The sequence below is a fragment of the Hemitrygon akajei genome, chromosome 7 (genome assembly GCF_048418815.1).
Source record: "Hemitrygon akajei chromosome 7, sHemAka1.3, whole genome shotgun sequence".
Taxonomy (NCBI): domain Eukaryota; kingdom Metazoa; phylum Chordata; class Chondrichthyes; order Myliobatiformes; family Dasyatidae; genus Hemitrygon; species Hemitrygon akajei.
The window spans coordinates 38,519,971-38,528,748 of NC_133130.1; the positions used below are offsets into that span (position 1 = coordinate 38,519,971).

At 40.2% G+C, this 8,778-nt stretch overlaps 1 long non-coding RNA gene across 1 annotated transcript in view; it reads left to right on the forward strand.

Annotated features, from left to right (window-relative positions):
- LOC140730366 (uncharacterized) overlaps nt 1-8,570 on the forward strand; it is a 52,934-nt gene extending 44,364 nt beyond the window's left edge. Inside the window, exons 4-5 of the long non-coding RNA XR_012099571.1 lie at nt 4,006-4,168; nt 8,319-8,570. This is a non-coding gene — a long non-coding RNA (uncharacterized lncRNA). The remainder of the gene's footprint in view (nt 1-4,005; nt 4,169-8,318) is intronic.
- Nucleotides 8,571-8,778: the final 208 nt, after the last annotated feature.

The following is an 8,778-nucleotide window of genomic DNA, read 5'->3' on the forward strand; positions in this document are numbered from 1 at the left end:
TTGTATCAATAGCTGCTGTGCGGTCTCATCTACCCTTAGTGGCATGTGTCAGTACACACCAAGTATTTAGTAAAGGATTTTGCACAGCTGGTACTTGCACAGGGAACCGCGTATGCAGCCCTTAGTGATGAGAGGATGCGTACCAACACAGTAGAGCACACACCTGGTCCTGAGCAGAAGGAGATAGATTTCTGCTCTTTAGCAGAGAAGAGGGTACAACCTACATTCTGAGCAGTTATTCTAAGCACACCCTGAGAGCAGCTTACATCTACTACAGGAGGAATCACACACACGTGGCCTGAAAATGAGTTGTTCAGCCAACCGTCTCTAGGCTATAGACCCTGTTGTTCGGATTGGGAGATACCCACCCTTCCCGTACTACATGAGAGTACACAATGACATGATCTGCCTTCACACCGCTGAGTGCATATCCTTTACTTTTAGCACGGGGGGAGCCTTGCCCTTTAGTATAAGATGATGACGTATACTTGCTCGTACTATAGTAACACACACAAAACGCTGGAGGAAATCAGGCAGTATCGATCGAAAGAAATAAAGAAGCAAAGGTTTGAGTGGAGACCCTTCATCAGGATTGGAAAGGAGGGAGGCAGAAGCCAGGATAAGAAGGTGAGGAGAGGGGAAGTACAAGCTAAGAGTTGATAGGTGAATGGGGTTGGGGAAGGTGGGTGGGTGGGGGATGTTGGATTCAACTGTTTAATTCTTTGATTAGACTGCTCAATTGTTATTTTCTTTGCAGTTTAACAATTAATTATCTGCTTGTATATAAGTAATTGTATAAAATACAAGTAACTGCTTACCTGATTCCTAGTGATTATAGTACGCATATACTGTAACTGTTTAATATGCTTAAACAGTGGCTATACAAAGTATAACTCTGGAAAGCTCTGGAAGCTTCTTTGTTCGGCATTAAGTGAATAAATGCTTTATCATTGCTTAACTTGATACTGCAGTACTCATATAAGTACTTACTAAATAATTGTTTCTTTATCTACAAATTTGAATGGAATTTTCCTTGTCTCGGTAGTATAAACATAAAAATATTTATGCACCATTATATGTTATATTAGGCACCATCTTTAGTTTCTCTATCTTCTTCAAATAGTAGACCCTAGTCACTGTTCTGTTCAACTTCCCTCTGCTCCGTCAACCTCTTAATAAAATGATCATGAAGTAGCATGTTTTGTGACTCTTTGCTAACTTCTAAAGAATCTTGGATCAAAAATACTAGAATTGAACAAGTGGCATAGTCAGCAAGATGTTATTAACTTGAAGACAACGTAGAATTTTTAGCACACAACAAAAGGGGTAGGAACTTCCTCATATTTCAAATTGTCTGAGGGAAAACTAGTTCTGGCTTCTACATCTTCAGACAGGAGTTAAGGGTGAGGAACTGTTACATTGCTATTTTTAAAAAAAAGCAGATATGTATAAACAAAACACAACACAGTAGAGCCATATGCAAAACTGGGAGATCTCGGATTAAGTATGCAAGCCAATACAGCATCAAAAATTAAATTTACACAGGCAGAGGAGTACAGATAAAAGAGTGCATGTGAGCCAGTGGAGTGTGTGAGAAAACTTAAATACGTGCAAGCTAGTGGAGAATGGGGGGAAAAGAATTAAATTCAGGGTGAAGGACAACCTGTTCAAATTTTGAGATCGTGGTCAAAGTAATAAAAAGTACATATGAATTAAGATTGAATTAAAACAATGGCTTTATTATTAAGCGCTCTTACCTGAATAAAACTTCTCAGTTTGATAAAATTAATGAAAAAGTCTGGATGAAAATGATCAACAATGTTAAGTTTATTAAGATTAGGAAGACAGACAATAAGTTTCAGAGAATGCTTGAGGGAAACGAGAAACCTGGAATGGCTACTGATTTAGAGATAAGACCACATGGTCAGTTTGATCAAACATGTGAAAGAGTTAAAGGGATGAGTAGAGTCTTTTACTAACCGAAAGAAATGTGAAACTTATGACAAACTACAAAAACAGCATGATAGAGACAGTAAAAAATCTAAAGAGCAAACCTTTGTATTAGCTGAATAAGCAGAGAAATAACCAGTAATGCAATTGGTGTGCGTTGTCTGGAGTTTCAAAGTGTAAGTAATTACTCCATGATGTCAAATGGTTGGTCCTGCTAGTGACACTGGGAGTGATGCTATGGCTGATACTCTGCCCTGGGAAACACCTACTTCTGAAGGTCCCATTGAGGAATTACAGCTCACATTGAACAGTCTCCCGACGCAAATGACACCATCCAAACCCGAAGAATTAAAGCCTATATCGGACAGTTCTCCAAGACAATAACAAGATCTGAAGTCTGAGGAATTACTGAATGGGCATGACATGGGGTCTACAATGGCCCTTAGCAACTCAAGTGAGAATGACAGAAATGAAACAATAAGATTGACAGCTACAGTATGTCACACCTTCCTCCAATAAAGATTGTTAATCAATGTGTGACAAGCTGGCAGCAGATTCATCAACTATTGCTCAACCACTCAGCAATCTGCTGAAGGCCAATAAGCTCTCAGATGACCCTGTGACTCTAACTGAAGAACAACTGGAAGTGTTTCAAACTTTGAAGGTGACATTGAAATGCATCTGCATTTAGAATCCCTGATACAGGTAGAACATTTACCCTGCATGTCAATAAGAAACACATGATAGCAGTTTTAACTCAAGAACATGGAGACCAACAGCATCCTTGTTGATTGTTACTCTACCAAAGATCTGATTCTGCACACTGATTGGTCCTCAATGATTGAGAGAGGAACTTAAATGATTGTTTCTGGAAAGTGCTGGCATTAGGAAGCATGGCTTCTGATACTTTTGTGCAACAAGTAGAACAGAAAGCTTTAATTGAAGCCTGTAACTTGGCAGAAGAAAGATCAGCTAATATCTACACTGATTCTCAATATACTTTCAGAGTTGTTCATGATTTTGGCAACTTATGGATATAAAAATGATTTCTTATGGCTGTAGGAACCTCAATCAAGAATGGCCAACTAGTACAAGAACATCGGATGCCAAACAACTGCCTTCAGAAGTTTCTGTATTTAAATGTAAAAGCCACTCCAAAATGACTACAATGGAAAGCCATGGAAATGTATTCACGGACGAAATTGCAAAAAAAAGGCAGCATGGGGAAAAATAGAAGAGATAGAAGAAGTACAAGGAACATAGACGTGGAACCGGACAACTGGAATTATGGAAACAAAGCTGAACTCTACCACAGATGAAAATACAAGATCATCTGGAACCACAAGTACACTCTTTAGGACACATTGGACTGCAAAAGATAATCGACAGATTCTCCCAGTAGTGGTGGAATCCAAAGTTCAAAGTACAAGCACAACGAATGTTTGAAAGATGCATGACATACGAGAAAACAGATCCTGGAGCAGCGGAGAAGCTACTATACTGAGTGCTCCTGCCCCACCTGGTCCATTTTTACACTTACAAGTGGACTGCATTTCTTTACCCTAGTGTCAAGGATACTCAGATGTTCTGATAATAGTGGACAAGTTTTCAAGATGGGTGGAAGCTATTCCAGCAAGGAAAGCTACTGCCACTCCTATAGCAAAAACTCTGATCAAGGACTATATTCCCAGGTTGGGAATCGCCATGTTACATCAAGGGAGTGTTTGCCAGGAATTATGTTGACTGATGAACATTGAATGGTCTTTCCATTGTCCATGTCACCCAGAGTGATGAGGACAAGTTGAACGAATGAATGTAACTATCAAACAATGACTGACTGGGTACCATTTGAAAGGCATACCATGACCTACAGCTCTTGCTATGGTGTTATGTAGCTTCAGAGCAACCCCAAAGAAGAAAAATAAACTGAGAGGTGGTAACAGTGTGTCCAATGTCATTGCTGGGAGCCCTCGATCTCAGAGAGGTTGATCTGCACATTATAGCACTTCATTTGATTAACTATTATGTTAAATTGTCTAGTCTGTTTCTCAACAGCTTTCTGCACATGGGAAGAATCAACAGGGAGAGGACACACCCTGAACCCTTGTCTGTGAGTCCTGGTTAACAAAACCATAAAAGGAACTGCTGGGAGCTGGATGGGAAAGTCCTTTCCAAGTGCAGTTAATCACTAACTCTGTGGTGAAAGTAGATGGTAAAGGTAAGTCGATGCACACCACCACTGTAAACGAGCTAAAGTGGTATCCGATGAGGACAACAAACATTGGTTAATGTACTAGTAATCTTGTGGTCACAATGTCTATGCTGGCGGGCTACAGTGAGCAAATCACTAACCAGCCAGAAGACTTCAAGCAAGTCCAAAAGACATAAGAGCAGAATTAGTCTATTCAGCCCATTGAGTCTGCTCCACCAATTTATCATGGCTGATCCATTTTCCCTCTTAACCCCATTCTTCTGTCCTCTCCCCAAAACCTTTCACGCCAGGACTAATCAAGAACCTATCAACCTCCACCTTAAACACACCCAATGACCTGGCCTCAAAGGCAGGCTGCAGCAATGAATTCCATAGATTCACCTCCCTCTGGCTAAAGAAGTTCCTCCCATCTCTGTTCTAAATGGTCATCCCTCTATTCTGACGGTGTGCCCTCTGGTCCTAGACACCCCCATTATAGAAAACATTCTCTCCAAATCCATTCCTTCTAGGCCTTGCAATATTCGATAGGTTTCAATGAAATCCCCCCTCATTCTTCTAAATTCCAGTGAGTAGAGACTCAGAGCCATGAAATGCTCCTCATGTGTTAACCCTTTCATTCTTGGGGTCATTCTCGTGAGCTTCCTCTGAGGCCTCTCCAGTGTCAGCACATATTTTCTTAAATAAGGGGCCTGAAATTGTTCACAATACTCTAAGTGAGGTCTCACCATTACCTTATAAATTCTCAGCATGACATCTTTGCTTTTATATACTATTCCTCTAGAAATGAGTGCTAGCATTGCATTTGCTTTCCTCACCACTGACTCACCTTACAAGTTAACCTTTAGGGAATTGTGCATGAGGACTGCCAAATCCCTTTGCACCTTGGATATTTGAACTTTCTCCCCGTTTAGAAAATGGTCTACAATTTTATTCCTTCTAAAAAAAGTGCATGACCATACACTCCTTGACATTGTATGGTCATTTGCCATACAATGTCAATGTCACTTGACATTTGCCCATTCTCCTAATCTGTCTTAAGTTCTTCTGTAGACTTCCTGCTTCCTCAACACTACCTGCCACTCAACCTGTCTTTGCATCATCTGCAAACTTGGCCATTAAGCCATCAATTCCATCATTGCTGATGACTGATATATAATGCATAAAGAAGTGGTCCCAACACTGACCCCTGCAGAACACCATTAGTCACCAGCAGCCAACCAGAAAAAAGGAAAGTATAAGCCAGTTCGTCTGACCTCAGTAGTTGGGAAGATGCTGGAGTTGATCGTTAAGGGTGAGGTCTCAGGATACTTGGAGGCACGTGATAAACATGGGCTTCCTCAGGGGAAAATCTTGTCTGACAAATCTGTTGGAATTCCTTAAGGAAACAGCAAGCGGGATAGACAAAGGAGAGTCAATGAATGTTGTGTACTTGGATTTTCAGAAGGCCTTTGACAAGGTGCCACACATGAGGCTGCTTAACACGTTAAGAGCCCATGGTATGACGGGAAAGATACGAGCATGGATAGAGCATGAACTTGTGAGCATCACATGAATTAGCAGATGCTGTTTAGACACTAGCTGTTGGATATGTCAATGTATACGGCACACTTCAAAATATTCACCAATGCTAGGCATTCCTGCAGATCCAGAATAAACATCCACCCTCTGTACTGAACATTCCAGCAATGAAAATGTTGATATTATGCCCATGATTTGTTATTCTCAAGAGAGATGCAAGTACCCAGTGGTCATGCCCCCCACATACTGATTTAAAGTAGATCATTTACGTAAATATAATCAGCATGATTTAGGGAATATCTTGTCTGACCCTGTTTATGTTTTGTCCTGGGAAATATCCACATCTAATGTTAATGACAAAGCTATTAAATCTTTCCATGTGTTCAGGATAAATCTACCTTTTGCTTGAATTCAGAAACTCCCTTTCCAGTAGGACAGAGTTTATGTAATTACACTCTACATTGTCCAAAATAGGGTACTAACTCCGGAATTTTCATTGCCAATCAGAAAAATATTACAATACAACAAAGCTCCTGTCGAGTAATAAGAAATGGTTTAAGTTCCAGGAACAATATGTATACTTTATATGGCGAAATGGAGCCAATGACTCTCTTCCACATACTGTAATTGGTTAGGAACTTGTCGGTTAGGGTATGTTTTTCCTGCCGCGAGACATACACACACCTTACCTTTATCCCAAGTCTAGAAGTAAACTTTTCAAAAGGAGATTGTTTTGCATCAATTTTGTTCCAATTTTATGGTGCAGCCAGGAGTATAAGAGAGAATGAAAATATTGCTGCAGCCTCAGACAGATGAAGCAAGGAAACTGCATAAGATGGTTCTTCAAAATCATATGGCATTGGATCTTCTCTTAGTAGTTAAAGGGGTAACATGCAGTGAAAGGCAAGGAGAGTTGTACAGTACTTACATATCTGACAAGTCTGAAGACATAACTAATTTGGCTGATCACATTCTTAAAGAAGAAGCTGAAATACACCAATCTGATGGATGGGATTTTTCTGGTTGGATTCATTCAAGTTTCAAAAGCTGGGTTTACTCAATATTATGAACCATATTATTCACACTAATATGCCTTATCATAATTTACATAATTTTTAATTGTTTGAAGATGATCATTAAGAGAATAGTTCAAACTCGCATAAGTGTGACTACTGATCTGCCTAACCATGACATAATCTAATGAATACTTTGAAGAGTATATACTCTTCGATGTTTCATAACTTAAGTGGTTTTTTGATTATTTATACTTAACGTAGATGCCACACATTTTCTGCCTCTGAATTTTCAGATACAATGATTCTAAAAGTGTGATTTAGAATCGAAGAAGAGATTGTTAAATCCGACTGATTAATTCTTAGATTAGACTGGGTAATTGTTGTTTTCTTTGCAGTTTAACAATTAACTACTTGCTCGTTGTTTATATATAATTGCTTATGTACAACTAACTGCTTATTATGATCCCAAGAGGCTATAATATGCACCTAACAGTTTAATATGCCTCTAGTGGCTATCCAAGTAAAATTCTGGAAAGCTCTGGAAGCTTCTTTATACTACATTAAGTGAGTAAGTGCTTTATTATTGGTTAACTTGGTACTGCAGTGTTCAAATGAATACTTTCTAATTGGTTGTTTCTTATCTACAAACTTGAATGGAATTTTCTTTAGCTCGGTAGTATAAAAATAGCTGTTTCATATAGGTGCTAGCTTTAGTTTCTCTGCCTTCAAACATAGAACGTATGTCTACAGCACATTACTGACCCTTCAGCCCACAATATTGTGCCAACTATGTAACCTACTCCAGAAACTGCCTAGAATATCCCTTCTGCATAATCCTCTATTTTTCTAAGCTCCATGTACCTATCTAAAAGTCTCTTAAAAGACCCTATTGTATCCGCCTCCACCACCTTTGCTGGCAGTGCATTCCACACACCCACCACTCTCTGTGTGATAAACTTACCTCTGACATCCCCCTTGTACCGACTTCCAAGCACTTTAAAACTATGCCCCCTCATGTTAGCTATTTCAGCCCTAGGGAAAAAGCCTCTGGCTATCCCCACGGTCAATGCCTCTCATCATCTTATACACCTCTATCAGGTCACCTCTCCTCCTCCGTCGAAAGGAGAAAAGGCCAAGCTGACTCAACCTATTCTCATAAGGCATGTTCCCCAGTCCAGGCAACATCCTTGTAAATCTCTTCTGCACCCTTTCTATGGCTTCCACATCCTTCCTGTTGTGAGGTGATCCGAACTGAGCACAGTTGGCTCCTAAACTCAATCCCATGGTTGATGAAGGCCAATGCACCATATGCCTTCTTAACCACAGAGTCAACCTGCACAGCAGCTTTCAGTATCCTATAGACTCGGACCCCAAGATCCCTCTGATCCTCCACGCTAACAAGAGTCTTACCATTAATACTATATTCTGCCATCATATTTGACCTATCTAAATGAACCACCTCACACTTATGTGGGTTGAACTCCATCTGCCACTTCTCGGCCCAGTTCTGTATCCTATCAATGTCCCTCTGTAATCTCTGACAGCCCTCCGCACTATTCACAACATCCCAACTTTTGTATATCAGCATACTTACTAATCTACCCTTCTACTTCCTCATCTAGGTCATTTATAAAAATCACAAAGAGGAGAGGTCCCAGAAAAGATCCCTGCAGAATACCAGTGGTCACCGTCCTCCATGCAGAATATGAACCATTCACAACCACCCTTTGCCTTCTGAGGGCAAGCCAATTCTGGATCCACAAAGCCAGGTCTTTGGATCCCATGCCTCCTTACTTTCTGAATGAGCCTTGCATGGGGAACCTTATCAACCTTACCTTCTTTAAGAAGTAGACCCTAGTCACTCTTCTGTTTAACTTTCCTCTATTCTATTAACTGTTAATACAATGATTGTGAAGCAACAAGTTTTGTGTCTGTTTCCTGACTTCTAAAAGAACCTTGGATCAAAAACATCAGTATCCAACAGAGAGGAGAGAAGTAGTGATAAGCTGGGAGGTGATGGGTGGAAATGGTAAAGGGCTGAAGGGTGAATCTGATGGGAGAGGAGAGTGGACCATGGGAACA